At 41.0% G+C, this 16,382-nt stretch overlaps 1 long non-coding RNA gene across 1 annotated transcript; it reads right to left on the bottom strand.

The window, feature by feature from the left end:
- Nucleotides 1-3,076: 3,076 nt before the first annotated feature.
- On the bottom strand, nucleotides 3,077-16,058 carry LOC311530663. Its single transcript, XR_014714050.1, has 3 exons — nucleotides 15,874-16,058; nucleotides 4,848-4,930; nucleotides 3,077-4,211 (listed from the first exon to the last, which is right to left on the bottom strand). It is a non-coding gene; the product is annotated as an uncharacterized lncRNA (long non-coding RNA).
- Nucleotides 16,059-16,382: the final 324 nt, after the last annotated feature.

Raw genomic sequence — 16,382 nt, forward strand, 5'->3', positions numbered from 1 at the left:
GAGTGTGTGTGGAACGCCAGAAGGCTCTGACACTGTTCTGTGAAGAGGATCATAGAATCATAGAATATCAGGGTTGGAAGGGACCCCAGAAGGTCATCTAGTCCAACCCCCTGCTCGAAGCAGGACCAATTCCCAGTTAAATCATCCCAGCCAGGGCTTTGTCAAGCCTGACCTTAAAAACCTCTAAGGAAGGAGATTCTACCACCTCCCTAGGTAACGCATTCCAGTGTTTCACCACCCTCTTAGTGAAAAAGTTTTTCCTAATATCCAATCTAAACCTCCCCCACTGCAACTGGAGACCATTACTCCTCATTCTGTCATCTGCTACCATTGAGAACAGTCTAGAGCCATCCTCTTTGGAACCCCCTTTCAGGTAGTTGAAAGCAGCTATCAAATCCCCCCTCATTCTTCTCTTCTGCAGGCTAAACAATCCCAGCTCCCTCAGCCTCTCCTCATAACTCATGTGTTCTAGACCCCTATTTAAACCCCCATCTGGGTGGTTTGCCATCTGTCCCGGACTCACCGAGCTCACACTGTGGTTCCCATAAAGGAGGATAACCAGGAGTACAAGGTAGGGAATTGCTGTCAAGTTCAATGAGTAACAGCTTTGGATTTTTATGACAGGTGGAAGTTGCCTGTCAGAAGTGTGACTGCATTGTTCAACTCTGTAAGGCCTTCATTGTATGGGAGATGCTATCAACAATAAATGAGACAGCTGGGTGGCAGGAAGGGCAAACAATTAAGACTTGAAAAATTTCTAATGGGGGAAAGTTTTACCTGAGAAGCAGAATCCTTTTCAAACCCAGCTCCCACTGGTGAACTAAGGGAACTCTCTATGGAACAGAAGCTGTTAAATGATTAGTGAGGTTTAAATCACCTGCAGGCCTGTCTATGTGAGACTGTTGCCTTCAGACTGGAGAATATCAAGTTAAAAAGCTGATGTTGTCATTGCTGATTTGTATCTTAGCATTTATCATCATTGTTGTTATTGGCATCCCAGTAGCCACTACAGACCCCAGATGAGATTTGACCTTGATTTTGCTGGAACCTGCACAAAACAGTGTGAGGGACAATCCCGGCTCTGAGCAGGGCTATTCTAATGTATAGGCTAATCTGAGAAGAAAAATGCAGAGTGGGATGGGAAATGGAGGGTCAGAGTGGGGAAATTAATTGCCTAAGGTCACCCAGCAGGAGAGTGACTGGGTGGGCAATAGGACCAAAGTCTTTCAAGGCCCACACCAGTGCCTGAACCATGAGACCATGCTGTTGTGGCCCTAGCAGCGATGAAGTCTGTTAGAAGGGGAAGACTCTTTGAGAAAAGTCTGAATCATAGAATATTAGGGTTGGAAGGGACCTCAGGAGCTCATCTAGTCCAACCCCCTGCTCAAAGCAGGACCAATCCCCAATTTTTGCCCCATATCCCTAAATGGCCCCCTCAAGGATTGAAGTCACAACCCTGGGTTTAGCAGGCCAAAGCTCAAACCACTGAGCTATCCCTCCCTCCAAGCCAGGAAGGAGATGAAGTTTCTCCTTGGGATTCTGAATTTCCATGAGGGGTTAAACTGAGATGCACTCTCACCCCTAAAAATAAAAATCAAACCACCCAAATCATTTCTGTTGATTCAGGATAAAATCCAGCTCTATTTGAAGATTCTGAAGGAAGAGAGAGAAAATTTCCAGGGATTTAAATTGAATAGAGAGAAGAAAAGCCAGGAGTATCTGGTAGGTTCCTGTTATTAACCTGCATTGACATGGGATGTGAGGTTGGTTTGTAGGCAGATTCCCTTGTGGCCTTAGGAAACGTTGGTTTTTATCTACTACTCCGTTACCACGGATGCTCTGTGTGTATGTGTGCACTCACCTCCATACAGATGGCCTGAAAAATCCTCTTCTCCATCTTCAGATTCTAAGCTTTCATTTCTGGTAATGAATTCTTGTCCACCTTTTGTGGCTTTGACGAAAATCTTGCCAAAATGATCTGAATGTATCCAATGCACAGTTCTGTACCTGTCTGCACCTTTTGTTCAATTGATTCATTTTTTCTTTCCATACATCTGTGTCAACGTAGTTCTGTGTAGAGCTGAGTAAACAACAGGACTTTTCATTGACTGGAAATTGGGGAAAAAATGGTCAAACCAAAAATAATTTTAAAAAATTTAGCAAATCAGTGTTCCATTTTTTCTTGGGCAGAGTGTTTTGCTTCAATTTTGACCATGAAGAAGGACTTTTTGAAGCAAAAACTAATTTCAAATGGAATAATCAAAACATTTTCTTGATTTTTTAAATGATTTCTTTATTTATCTGCTTATTTATTTCTTTATTTATCCATCCAAAAAAGGTGGGTGACATTGAGAAGAATTCATTAAATATTTCAGAGTCAATGAATCTGCCTTTTCCCTCCAAAAAAGTTTAGTGCAAAAAATGTCACTCAGATCTAGTGCTAAATCTTGCCTCTGGCGGCCTTGGATCTGCATTTTTAAAGGCCCCTGGTAACACGATATCCTAACCATGTCAGACATGAGAATATCCCTTTAAGAGATATAGGGGCCAAATGGGAAGGTGTGAGAAAATCCTCTTTCTACTAATCACAGGTCACAGGCAAGTGTTAGATGTCTTAGAATGTGCAAAGAAATTCTCCCTCCTGCACACTCAGCACTCCATGAAAGGACCCCAGGCTCCATTCACATCCCAAACAAGCCCTTTCCCTATTTTCTTACAGAAACAGACAGAAACAGAGAGACAGAAGATTTTATCTGAATTTCAGAAACTGCGGCAGTTCCTGGAGGAAAGAGAGCGACTCCTGCTGGCTGAGCTGGAAAAACAGGACAAGGAGATTGTGAAGATACAGAATGAAAATGTTACTAAACTCTCTGAGGAGATTTCCCATCTCAGTGAGCTGATCAGTGAGATGGAGGGGAAGTATCTGAAGCCAGTAAGCAAATTCCTGCAGGTGAGACAGAGTAAGAAATACCCCAGATCCCACCACAGGGACAGGACCATTCCCAAATTGTGGGCACTGGAGTCCAGCTGTCAGTGAATTCTTGAAATGTGCATTACAATTTTTCTATGACGAATTAGAGATATATAGATATGAGAGATGGAAAAGCCCCATTAGCTGAGATAATCCATGGTTCTGGGGCCAGACCAGAGCTTCTTTTTTCAAGATTTGCAAAATCCCTTCCCTGCAATCCTCAGTGTGTTTCAAGTGGGTCTCAGATTATTTTTCTCTCTTTTTCCCCTCTAGGATGTCAGAAGTACCTTGAGCAGGTACATGGCTCTTTCTCACTCCCACACACACTTCACATGCTGGGAAAGGACTTGGAAGCCATGTTAACCCCGCTTCTCTCCAGGGCTACATGGCAAAATGTGTGGGGCAGGTTCACATTTTGGATACAAATCTCTTTAATGAATTTAATCCTGATGTTCTCACTGTCTTTCTGTCTGAAATAGCTCACAACTGTGAATGCCAAATTCAGGTCAGATGCCAGAAAACAGGGCAGACACCCTAAACTGGTGGTATATTCTATAATTAGATTTCACCAAACCAGTAACGAACATGCACTCCTGGATCTCTGTATCAGTCTTACCATGGAGTCAAAGACAGTCCCCTTAGGATCTCCAGCCCTTCTTGGCACCCAGACAAACTGGGCTTTGTGATATTGGTCACTATACCAAATATCACATCACATTAGGTTACTCCCAACCACAAACGGTCAGTTACTTACCCTGGTCAAATTTGTACTCTGGATCTCACCAAAGACAAAGCTGAAGTAAATTCACTAGTAAACTAAAGATTTATTAGCTAAGAAAAAGAACTCAGACTTATTGAGAGGTTTAAGCAGGTAAAATACATTAACAGGTGAGTCAAAGTTTATAATTCCAAGATGATAGCAGAGATGTAGTAGTCTGCTAGTTTTCCAAAAGTCTCTCAGGGATACCCAAAATCACTTTGGGGACCTCCTTCCACTCACTCAGTATTCTACCCTCTTCGAATCTAAAACAGTTCAGAGATACAGGATCATTCCCTGGAATCAGTATTTACGGCTTCTTTCCACAAAAAGCAGTCATCCAAGTGTTTTCATCACAGCATGCATTTTTCCTTTGTTGACTAAATGCAGACTGAGCCTGAAGATTTCCATTGTCGAATGCAATGACCCATGCTTTGAAGTCAGCATGCTTCTTCATTTCCTGTTCCAAGGCTCCAATCCTGTCTGATGGGCAATTAAATCACAGAGATATTACATTATGTATGTCCCTGTACTTAATTGACCTAGATCAAACGTGTGTGTTAGCATCAAGATGAGAATTTACTTGATGTGTAAAGTTCATGAGAACTAATGGATTGTTACATGCTATTACCTAACAATATGCATTATGTATGAGATAGCAGAGAACAGGTTACAGATGAGAAGACAATATCATTCACATTTCCTTTGAACTAGATTAATACTCAAATGAATTAGTACACTTAACATTTCTTTGATATTCACACAGAAGTGAACTGGCCTATGGCTTTGACCTGAGCTGGCCTGGTGGTGTCACACTGACCGTTTTTAGAGAAGACTCTGGAATTATCCATTCAGGGGGAAAGATTAACCTAAAGTATTTCTTAGAGATGTCACACAAACAACAGCCCCCCAAACAGTTAAAAACACAGAACATAGGGAATACTTATAGGATGGGGGACTCTAATGTGGGAAGCAGTTACTCTGAAAAAGATTTGCGGATCATGGTGGATAATCAGCTGAACATGAGCGCCCAGTGTAATGCTGTGGCTAATTGGGCTAATCTTATCCTTAGCTGTCTAAACAAAGGAACATCAAGCAAGAGTAAGTAGGTTATATTACCTTTGTATTTAGCATTGGTGCAACCACTACTGGAATACTGTGTCCAGTTCTGGTGTACTCAATTCACGAAGGGTGTTGATAAACTGGAAAGGGTTCAGAGAAGAGCCATGAGAATGATTAAAAGATTGGAAAACATACCTTATAGTGAGAGACTTGAGCAGCTCAATCTATTTAACTCAAAGAGAAAGTGAAGGGGTCACACCTTATCACGCAAGAGAATGTGATCTACCTACCTGATCACACAAAAGAATGTGCTTAAGGAGCTGATAAGCCTACCTATAGTATATAGGAAAAGCATTTGCAATATCTTGGGAGACTAATCTGAGAGACATATAGTCACATTCCAGGGTGCAGTCCAGACCAGAGAAGGGTTGTGTCACTGCCTGCCCTGCAGCCTTGGGTCCCTCACAATGCTTTGCTGTTGTAGCTCCCCCACTGGGCTGCTCTCAGCTAGCCTACCAGCATGCAGAACACACCCTGAGTGTTTCTTTGTTGCTTCAGCCCTGGTCTAGTATCTCTGACCCCAACAGCCTCTCAGTAACATGCCAGCCACACTCCGGCTTCCACCAGCCTTGGTTACTACTTGCAGGGTGACCCTACCATATTCCCAGTCCTGAATTTTCCCCAAAACATGTGCTCTGCAATGTCCAACCCTCTCCTGAACAGTTCAGATATTAAGGTTCATTGCTCTTGTGCAAAGTAATTATTCAACAATTTGCTACTTTAACTGGAGTTGCCAAACAGTTCAGTTTAAACACAGCACTGGATTGGTCTAGATTAAAAAACAAACAAACAAACAAACACAACAAAAGATGATAGGATTTAAATTAACTCACAGGATTTAAAGTAACTCACAGATAAGAGAGAAAATTAGAAGTGGTTTTAAGCAAATAGAAGTAAAAACATGCATCTAGAAGTCTAAAACAATCTAGCAAGTTTTGGTTCAAGGTTTTGTTCAAGAGGGACTTTCTCAGTCACAGTCTTCCAGGCAAGATTATGACTGTCCCTTTCCTTGGTCAGGATCTCTCCCAGAGGCCCAAAGATGTGTTGTTTTAGGTGAAAGAGAGACTGTGTGGGGTTTTCTGCCTCCCTCTTTTATGTGCAGTGTTGTTGTAGCCCAGGATATTAGAGAGACAAGGTGGATGCATGGACTTCTATTGGTGAGAGAGACAAGCTTTCAACCTTACATAGAGCTGTTCTTCAGCTTAAAAGCTTGACTCTCTCATGAACAGAAGTTGGTCCAATAAAAGATACTACCTCATCCACCTTGTCTCTCTCTCTCTTTTATAGTCCACGTGAACCTTTGAAATGAATAGGTACCTTGATGAAGAAAAGAAATTTGACAGTAAAGGGCTCTTTAGTTTAGCAGACAAAGGAATATGAAGATGCAATGACTGGAAGTTGAAGCTGGGTAAATTCAAAAAACATAAGGCTCGTATTTTTAACAGTGAGGATAATTTTCCCATGGAACACCTTACAAAGGTTTGTTGTGGATTCTTCATCACCAGAAATTTTAAAATCAAAATTGGATTTTTTTTTTTTTGGAAATATATGCCCTAGTTCAACCGCAGCTATTGGGCATGGGACAGGAATTAATTCAGGTGAGTCCCAGAGCTGCTTGTACAGGAGGTCAGATTAGACAATCACAGTGTTTCCTTTGGGCTTAAAAAAATCTATGAATTTATGAATTAATTTTAATTAAGTTGAAAAATTAAGTCCACATTATTCCATTGTTGAGATCATTTTATACAAAGACTGCAACACAGGGTCAATTTCTTAAAGGGCCCAGTTTGTAATTAAGTTTGATTTATAGGCTAATTAACAAATTTGTGAATTCTCAGAAAATTAATTCTTCCCTCGAAGACTAAGTGCTGTAAATGTGGGGAGGGTAATGTATGGTTTCTCAGACATAACAAAGAGGTGGAATTCTCTGATTGAGGTGCCAAACAGAACTCTGCCTGAACAATGATGTGACTACTAGTGTCTGTATAGTGGAGATAGCATTCCTGAAGAAAGATTATTACCCTGGTCCCTGTACATTGGGTAAAGGGTCCAGAGTAGAGTAAATGGGGTTCTAAGAACCTCTGATCCAGCTGTGGGAGGACTGCCCTGGTGCAGCCTCAGGTTGTCCTGAGAACGCCTTTGCAGACCCTGGTGTAGGGGGCAAGCCAGGGGCATGGCTATTGGTACTCCTAATAGCGCAGCACAAAATCTCACCCCAGTCAACATATAGCAGTAGAAATACTGCTTTTCTTGCCGAATGGACTATTGTCAATAGCCATTCTTTAGTCTTCTGGGTATTTTTGACGTCAGGTGATGTCTCTACTTATTGGCATTTGTTAACATCAAGCCATTTCTGTTTCTCCTGCTACGACAATTTGTCTTGCTATTCTCAGGGGTTGCTGGGTTGTGGCTATTATACCTGATTCAGCTGTGTCCCCGTCTTTACCAAGAAAGACTCAAAACCTCATCTTCACACCCAGACTCCACACAGCGCTTAAAAAAAAAGAAAAAAAAGAGGGAGACTGGTGTCAAAGTTTGACTCAGACTCACAATTTATCAGACCACTCTGTTTTATTAGCAAAGCTGCTCTGCTAATACATTTAGAAGTGAGCCCTCCGAGTGGGGCTTGTGTCTTTAAATTTATACAGTTTTTTGGAGAACAAGTTACAGAGAAGTTACAGACAAAAGAAGAAAAAGATTTTAGTCACCACCCTTCGAGATCCTTGAGACCAGTCAGGTATCTTCAATTACCTGCCACCCTTAACAATCTCCTTTAACAGCTTCCAGTTAACTTAACTAATTGCCCTTCACACCTTCCATTCTGATGCCTGCTTCTTAGACGTGCTGGCTCTATCTTAATTATTTCTCCATTCAAAAGCTAACTGTCCCTACGTGTGCTCCCTCAGATACTTTGTAACATGTTTTGGCATGCCCTCTCATATACAATGTATCCAGCATGTCCCCTTATACAATATTATACTTCCACACTGGTTTAAAAAAACAGCACACCAAGAAGCTCTTATTTTCAGTCTTTCACTTCTGACAAAGTGCAGTTTCTATAGCTGCTTCAGTACAATTACAGAAATCATTCCCACTCTTGAACCCTAATTTGCTGCCAGAAAATCAAGGTTGTTCTATGTACTCTGTATACTTCAGTTTAATGAACCCCACCCCACAAGATTACTGAGTGGTAGTGAGGAATGGGTTGTGGTGGATTTGCAAGAAAAGTCAGAGGCCTTAATGGGGTGTACCACCACAGTTTACCATTGTGGAAATATCCAAAAGAATTGAATAGCAAATGATAAGCTTTCTATAGTTTCTTGAACCATTCTGGAGAACATCATGGAGAATGATGTCCCTGTTACAAAATTGTACTGTTTGGTTTCGAAAACACATAGGAAGGATGTGAATTCTATAGTTTTTTAGAGCAGTGGTTTTCAACTTGTGATCTGTGGACCCCCGGGGGTCCACAGACTATGTCTAAGATTTCCAAAGGGGTTTGCACCTCCATGTGAATAGTTTTAGGGGTTCCACAAATGAAAAAATTTGAAAACTACCATTTTGGAGTAATTCTTACAGAATGCTTACATTTCTATAGACCCCTATTGGTTTAATATCTGTTCACTTTATGGGACTAACATAGGGTGGTTACCTCCAGGGACAACCCCTCATGGCCTCACGGTGGCCCTGCAAGAGGCCTCTTTTTCAATTTCCTTCTTCCAGACTCCCCCACTCACTCCAAGCATAAATAGCCCTTTGTGGGGCTAGTACCAAAGTCCCACAACCATAATCCCGAATTCCCCAGCACAGTCCAAACAGTACATTCAATCTCCAGCAGCCCATCAACAGCTCTGGCATCTCTGATCATGTTCTGGATCTCCAGTATAGCTCCATCCCTGACAGGTGTTTGTCCAACCTGTTCTTAAAAAACTTCCCATGATGGGGAGTCTACAAACTCCTTTGGAAGCCTATTCCAGAGCTTAAATGTCCTTATATTTAGAAAGTTTTTCATGCTATCTAACCTAAATCGCCCTTGCTGCAGATTAAGCCCATTACTTCTTGTCCTACCTTCAGTGGACATGGAGAACAGTTGATCACTGTCCTCTTTGTTTCAGAGTAACAGCCGTGTTAGTCTGTATTCGCAAAAAGAAAAGGAGTACTTGTGGCACCTTAGAGACTAACCAATTTATTTGAGCATGAGCTTTCGTGAGCTACAGCTCACTTCATTTCCACGGTATGCATCCGATGAAGTGAGCTGTAGCTCACGAAAGCTCATGCTCAAATAAATTGGTTAGTCTCTAAGGTGCCACAAGTACTCCTTTTCTTTTTGTCCTCTTTGTAATGTCCCACCTCAGTCTTCCTTTCTCAAGACGAAATAGGCCCAGTTTTTTTAACATTTCCTCATAGGTTTTCTAAACCTTTTATCATTTTTGTTGCTCTCCTCTGAACTCTCTTCAATTTGTTCACATCCTTCCTAAATTGCAGAGTCCAGAATTGGACACAGTACTCCAGCTGAGGCCTCATCAGTGCTGAGTAGAGCGGGACAATTACCGCCCATATCTTACCTACGACACTCTTGATAATACATTGCAGAATGATATTAGCCTTTTTTGCAACTGCATCCCATTGTTGACTCATTCAACCTGTTATCCACTATAGCTCCCAGTTCCTTTTCAGCAGTACTACCATACAGTTTGTTATTCCCCATTTTGTATTTGTGGATTTAGTTTTTCCCTCCTAAGTAAAATACTTTGCATTTGTCTTTCTTGAATTTCAGATCCATTCTTTAATCTGTTAAGGTCATTTTGAATTCTAGTCCTGTCCTGCACAGTGCTTGTCATCCCTCCCAGGTGACATCCTCCACAGATTTTATAAGTACACTCTCCACTTCATTATCCAAGTCATTAATGAAAATATTGACTAGCATGGGACGTAGGACTGACCCCTCTGGGACTCCACTTGATACATCTCCCATTGTGACAGCCAGAGAGATAACTACTCTTTGAACTACTTTTTCAACCAGATGTATCCCTACCTTATAGTAATTTCATCTAGACCACATTTCCCTAGTTTGCTTATGAAAATGTCATGTGGAATGATGTCAGAGACTTACTAAAATCAAGATAAATCAAAGAAGGAAATTAAGTTGGATTGGAATGATTTGTTCTTAACAAATCCATGCTGGCTACTCTTCATAAACACTGATTTGCTAGGGGCTTACAAATTGATTGTATAATAATTTGTTTCAGTATCTTTCCAGGTATCGAAGTTAGGCTGACTGGTCTATAATTCCCTGCGTCTTCTTTGTTGTCATTTTTTTTAAAATAGATAATACACCTGCCCTTATCCAGTCCTCTGAGATCTCATCTGTCCTCTGAGAGTTCTTGAAGGTAATTGCTCATGGTTTCAAGATTGCTTCAGCTATTTCCCTAAGTACCCTAGGATGAATTTCATCAGGCCCTGCCAGCTTGAATACACTTATTTTAATATTCTTTAACCTGTTCTTTCCCTATTTGGGCTTGCATAACATGTACCCTGCAGAGGAAGATTGGGGCCTGCATAGTATAATCTATTTGCACTGCAATTTAGTGGCAGAGGCCCCAATCCTGCAAACACTCATGCACATAACTTTATGCTTACGAGTGGGCTCATTGACTTCAATGGCATTTTTCATGTGCATAAAATTAAGCAAATGTGTGCCTGTTTGCAGGATCGGGACCAGAGTTTGTAGTAATTTATACACTGGCTCTAATGTGGCTTAGAATCCCCATTGTGAAGAAGGTTCCTGGAACAGTTGTAAAAGAGCTTCTTGTGGCACAGTTCCTGTGGGAGATCCAGTATTTAGTAGCGATATCTTTGGCAAGGGGGTTAAATCCCACTCTTCCTCCTGCATAAGGCTGGGAAAATTCAAAACTCCTCTTTGTAATTATTCTTGCATCAGGGAGAATGCTTCCCATACTTGTGTCCAAACCTAGGCCTTGAATCTAGAAGGTACTTGCACATATGATTGACTTAAAGCGTGTGAGTAGTCCCCTTGCATTTAGTGGGACTACTCTCATGATTAAAGTTAGGCATGAGTTTAAGAACTCCTATGAATCACAGCCCTAATGAACACTTGAGAACAGGCACCGCTCTCTGCACCAAATGAAAACAAACTACATTGACAAAGGGTGTTTCATGACTAACTTAAAAAAACAAAGCATTTTATTTGGAATTTATTAATTTGTTTTGTCTTTCAATAATTAAAGGGGACTGATTACCATTAAAAAAAAAATAACAGATTGGCTATTCACCTTTGAAAGATGGTATTTGTAGTGCTATAATAGCAGACAAGAACTTGGAAAATAATGAAGAAGCATAAAAATGCAAATTACTGCAGCTAATTGGCTGTGTCTTCTTACGCCTTCTGAATTATTAAATTATGATAGAGTAAATCTGCCACATTTAAATATATAGTGACGAACATAGTTGTGTTCTGCGCTGTAGAGCAAGACTTATAATATGCTACTATTTGTTCCCTAATTTGATGGTAAACTGTTCTTTTTCTTTGCATTTGCAAGATACTTGCAATGTTCTAAAAATTTACACGGTATATGGAACTCTGATCATGCAAAATGGCACCATTACATTTCCTATTTCTAGTCCTGATTAAAAAGAAATGATGCAATTATTACAATAATGCTAACAACAGCTTGTGCTGTTGGCCCTAACATTTAATCTGAATGTATTGAGTCTAATCCTGTAGACTCTGATGTATGTGACTATTTTACTCACATGAGTAATTCTGTTGACTTCAGTGGAGTTATTCAGATGCATAAATGATTGCAAGCTTGAGGCTGAGAAGGATAAAATTAAATAAATAGGCTTGGCTTGAATTATTTTTTTCTTTTAACTTCAACAGAATTTGCACAATAACCTTCCTAATAGCAATTCTCTAATTGTGATTTATATCCCATCCAAAATCTTCATATGAGGTACTCATAAAATGCTAAAAATATGACTTTGGGGCTGAAATTTCTCATGCTTAGCTTCAGCCCGGAAATGATTTTTTTTTTTTTTTAAGTTTGAACAGAATAGGTTTTCAGCTATTTTTGAGTTTTGTGATTGTGAAATAAGTTTTGTTATACTGATTGTGTGTTACATACATAACAGAAGTGCATGATGCTTTATGAAACAAATTAGGATGAAACCCCTATCCTGAGAAGCTTATAAGTCCCAAGCCTGCAAACATTTGTTTGCACATTGACCTGCGTGGAACTACTTAAAGTTATGTTCTTGTCTAAGTGTTTGCAGGATCGGGGCTTGTGTTATGGCGACAGTAGGAGATGGCAAACACAAATGATGACTGGCATGTGAGGTAGGGGGAACAAAGGTGAAAAAATAAGTTCATGTGGTAACTTGTTTTAATTTTTCTCGACATTTTGTACTCAGAATACTCACAAATCTAACACTGATTGACATGGCCCTCATCACTAGTATCTGAGCGCCTCAAAATTAATATATTTTATAGTCACAACAATGCAATGAGGTAGAGTGGTATTATCTCCATTTTACCAATGGAGAATTAAGGCCCAGGGTAGGTTAAGTGTCTTCCCCAAGATCACACAGAAAGTCAGTGGTTGAGCTGGGAACTGAACCAATGTCTCCTGAGGTCACTGGACTACCTTGCTATCCAAGCAGCCTTGTTTGCACCATGGATGTGCATGGGATTCTCATGATATTTTCTAAGTTTAAAAAAACCCTGATTTTTTAAAAAAACATCAGCAACTCTAGCTGTCAGAGTCAAAGCCTAAGGGGCCACTAACTCATTCAGTCTGAATTGATCATAAACCTCCAACACCACTCAGAAACTGCACACTAAACCCAATAACTGGAATTAGAAAATATTAAAGTTCACAGGAGACAAAACTATTGTCTGCCACAGACAGAGAACAGAGGGAGCATGGTGCACCAGTGCCCCAGGTCCCTGTAAATGTTAGGGAAATGATTAAATGAGATATTCCCAGATAATCCTGGCAAGCAACCCATGCCCCATATTGCAAAAAGAGAGGCAAAAATCAGCTAGTGTAACTGCCAATTTGATATGGGGGAAAATTCCTTCTCAGTCCACAAAAGGCAATCAGTTAGACCTTGTGCCTGTGAACAAGAACCAACCAGACAGCCAAGCATGTGAGAAATAATTATCCACCCCACCTCAGAGCCCTGGCCCACCCTGTGCAGTGTCCCATCTCCAGCTGTGGACATCCCTCATGCTTCAGAGAAAGGAAACAACCATCCCCTCCCTCCCTCCTTCAGTATACATTTGGGGGAAAATCCCTTCCTGACCCTCGCAGGTGACCTACTGAAGACCTGAAGCATGAGATTTAAGGAACATAAAACATGATCCAGAAGAGACCTTCAGGGCTGTTGAGCCCCGGTCACCCCCACCACAAGTAACCCAGTCATAAAGTCCCACTCAGACAAAAAATTGGAACTTATGGTAAACTCAAGAGTTTAGTGTGGAAGATGAGGATTGGCAGAAATATATTGAAAGACCGGGTTATTATTTTCTTGCAAATGAGATTATAGGATAGGACAAAAAGAAAGCAGATTTCCTCAATTTTGTGGCAGTAAAACCTACTCTCTCATAAAGAGTTTGTTAAAGCCTCAGAAACCAGGAGATAAAAGTTTAGGAGACCTGAAAAAGATCTTAACAGAGCACTACACAAAGCCAAACATTACTGTGGAACGTTTCAAGTTTCATAGTAGGATGAGAAGACAAGATGAAAGCATACCTGTGTATGTTGCAGAGCTGAAATGATTAATGGAATATTGTTCCTTCAGAAATGTCCTAGAGGATATGCTCTGGGACAGATTTGTTTGTGGTATAAGTATTCAAAGACAATTGGTGGTGGAGATGAATTTATTCTGTCCCAAAGCAGTAGAACTGGTAACAGCAATGGAAGCAAACAGTGAAAAATTTGCAAGATTTGCACTTACAATGCAGGGGAACTCAAACTGACTCAGTTAAATGGGGAGTCTCTGTAAATTGAAGGCTTTAAATCAAGATTTGAGGACTTTGGTTATTCAGCCAGAGGTTGTATGTCACTGAGGTTCTGTGGCCTATGATATCCAGGAGGTAAGGCTAGATGGTCAGGATGGTCCCTTCTGGCCTTAAAGTCTATGAGTATAAAAAAGGCAAAGCAAGCTGAAAGGGACTCAGGCTCCAAAGGGTGTTTCTGCTGTGGAGAAGCTCATTTTTAATCTGTTTGTAAATTTAAAAAGGCCTAGTAACTCAAGATTGCACATTTAGTCAGAAAATACAAAGGTGACTATCAAACAGTATCTCAAACTCAGGAGGGTAGACTCCAAATGTCCAGAGGAAAAGAACAAAAACAGAGGACTCTTTTCCTCAAGGGGGAGGAGGTACATACTATGTATTGTCTGAAAGGAAAGAAAGTCAGTCCTTATGAAGTAATGGTAGAGGTAAACAGTCAGTCAGTATCCCTTGGGGAGGGAGAGCTCAGTGGTTTGAGCAGTGGCCTGCTAAACCCAGGGTTCTGAGTTCAATCCTTGAGAGGGCCGTTTAGGGATCTGGGCCAAAAATTGGGGATTGGTCCTGCTTTGAGCAGGGGGTTGGATTAGATGACCTCCTGTGGTCCCTTCCAACCCTGAGATTCTATGATTCTATGAGTACAAATGGAAATAAACAAAGGGACTTCAGCTAGTGTGATCAATGAATATACATATCAGCAGTGTAAAGCAGGACTGAGACCTCTAGTTAATGCAGGAGTGATCCTGCATACCTAAACCAGGAACCTGTCCTGGTGGTAGGTTCTGTGCTTGTCCCTGTAAAATATAAGAGCCAAAAGAAAAAGGTTACCAGCCCTAATAAACTAGGGAGAAAGTCAGAATCAGTTAGGCAAAGATTGCTTGCAAGAACTGAATCTGAACTGGGAGGAAATTTTCAAATGAGACCCTAACAAAACACCAGCATTCTAGGAAGCCTTGAATGTTCACCCGGCTATTTTAAAAGAAGGGTCAGAGGCTCTGGATAGAGTAAGAGTCAGGATTTATGTCCAGGATGGGGTCAAACCAAAATTACTTAAAGCAAAACCAGTTTCTTATGCCCTCAGAGAAAAGACAGACTGAGTTAGACAGGCTGGGGGAAAGGGAATCATGTCACCATCATTTCTGAATGTGCCACACCTATCACACCCAGGGTTAAACCAGATAAGACCATCCACAACTGTGTGGATTATAAAGCCATGGTGAATCAGGTCTCCAGGTTAGACAATTACTCCATTCCAAGGACAGAGGACTTACTGGCAGTGTTAGGTGGGGGTTGAAAAATTTAGTAAGTTAGAAATGTTGCAGGCTTACCAGAAGATGAGGCTGAAGGAGGACTGTAAAAAAAAAAGAAAAGAAAAGAAAGAAAAAGAAAAGAAAAAAAGTACCACTATAAAACACTCAAGGGATTATATCAGTACCATCAATTACCATATAGAATATTAGCAGTACCTGGAATTTTCCAGAGGGTTGTAAAAATTTGTTGAACCCACATGTTGTAGTGAGGATCGATGACATCCTCATCATAGTTGGAAGTGATGCTGAGCATCTGTCAACACCGGAGAAGGTGTTTCACAGATTGTAGGCAACAGGACTTCATTTAAAACAAAGTAAGTGCTTTTTTGTAAGACCGGAAGTGATGCACCTGGGTAATAGGATGGATTAGAAGGGATTCATGGAGCTCCAGTCGGTATGGAAGAGCACATTCATTGCTCTCCACAGCCTGCCATCCACTAATATGCATTTCCATCTGGCATCTAGGGCCCCCGACTGACCACCCCCAGTAAAGGAACAAGTACATGAAAATATCTGGAATGTAAGTAAATAAATATTTGACTGCTGTGAGCTTTGCAAGTGGCCAAAAGACAAGGAGAACGGGAGACCCGACTCTATCTCCCTCTCCCCTTCGAGCAAGATGGCTGATGTGGGCACGGCAGACACATCAGATATCAAAGCCATAGCACAGCTGACTTACTTCAATTGACTCCTCTCTGGAAGCGCTGACAGGATGCATGAATGAAACAGAAGGGTGAATATCAACGGTGGAAATTCAGGTACAAGGGCTCTCTGCCCAGGTGCAGAGAAGCCTCACAGACTAATCTTCTCTTAAATCAAAAGTGGCAGACATTGAGCAGAGGTCTTGCTGCAATGATTTGGGCATTATAGGAGTATCTGAAAGAGAGAGAAAGAATTTGTTTCCCATCTCCTTGCAGAAGTGCTCAGTCTGCCGGAGGATTTTAAATTTGATGTAGAGAGAGCACATAGGTCCCTCGCTCCTAAGCCCACCTCAAATGCCAAATCTCACACATAGATTGTCAATTTTCTCAGATTTACTGTAGAATAAAAATACTACAGCTAGTTTGTGGGGAAAAAAACTGTTTGGGGGAGACCATAAGAATGATTTTTCAAGATTGTGCAAAAGATGTGGTTGAACAGAGATCAGCCTTCAGAAGAGCAAGGGTACTTGCCAAGCACTGAGGGCTC

This window comes from Lepidochelys olivacea (assembly GCF_965140295.1).
Source record: "Lepidochelys olivacea isolate rLepOli2 genome assembly, chromosome: 14".
In the NCBI taxonomy this organism is placed as follows: Eukaryota; Metazoa; Chordata; order Testudines; family Cheloniidae; genus Lepidochelys; species Lepidochelys olivacea.